The sequence below is a fragment of the Wasmannia auropunctata genome, unplaced genomic scaffold (genome assembly GCF_000956235.1).
Source record: "Wasmannia auropunctata unplaced genomic scaffold, wasmannia.A_1.0 LD336078.1, whole genome shotgun sequence".
NCBI lineage: Eukaryota > Metazoa > Arthropoda > Insecta > Hymenoptera > Formicidae > Wasmannia > Wasmannia auropunctata.
Window position 1 is genome coordinate 578,651 of NW_012026812.1, and position 764 is coordinate 579,414.

The following is a 764-nucleotide window of genomic DNA, read 5'->3' on the forward strand; positions in this document are numbered from 1 at the left end:
CGATCGTGCGCGCGGTGCTGGCGAGTCACGTGCAAGGTGGAGGAGTGCGACGCGATATAGGGAGAGAGAGAGAGAGACGTGGAACGACTACTACTCCTTACCTGATTTTTCTGAAAAACAAACGTATCGCTTGTCCGCTGTATAGATTTACGTCGGATCGATGGTTGATAATTCAAAAAAAAAACGGAATCCGCGAGCGAGCGATCAGCCGGGAGAACGCGCGTGGAGAATCCATCGGGATTACTCTCCTCCGAGGTTAGTGCAGTCCTTTCGCGAATCCAATAATTTTCTCCCACTGAGAGCACGCTGGGACGAGCCGCGAGATCTCGCGGTTCTACCGCTGGAGACTCGTGTGTCGTAACAAATAACACGTAGGACATTCGTAAAGTGTACTCGTGTGTGCGTGTGCGCTTTACCATTGCATTGAAATAAACCATTTTACGATATAATTTACACATTTACTTTGATGTAGCTTACGATAGTGAATCGATTTATTCCCCTTTATCTCGAGTAAGCGTTTCTCTCATCGGTTTATTAATTTTTTTTCGCCAAGGCCGAATCGAGTCGATTCCTCTGAACGTCGCGGTGTCGCGACGGAAAGATCGCGACGACGAAACGGGACGCTCTCGCGACGCGGCGCGTCCCACTCGAGACGGGACGACGCCGCGAGCGGGATTCGCGCGCGGGACGAACGGGAGATCCGCGATCGCGCCGCGGGATTCGCGTTTCGGCGCATCGCGTCCGCGAAAACGGCCCTCCGTCGG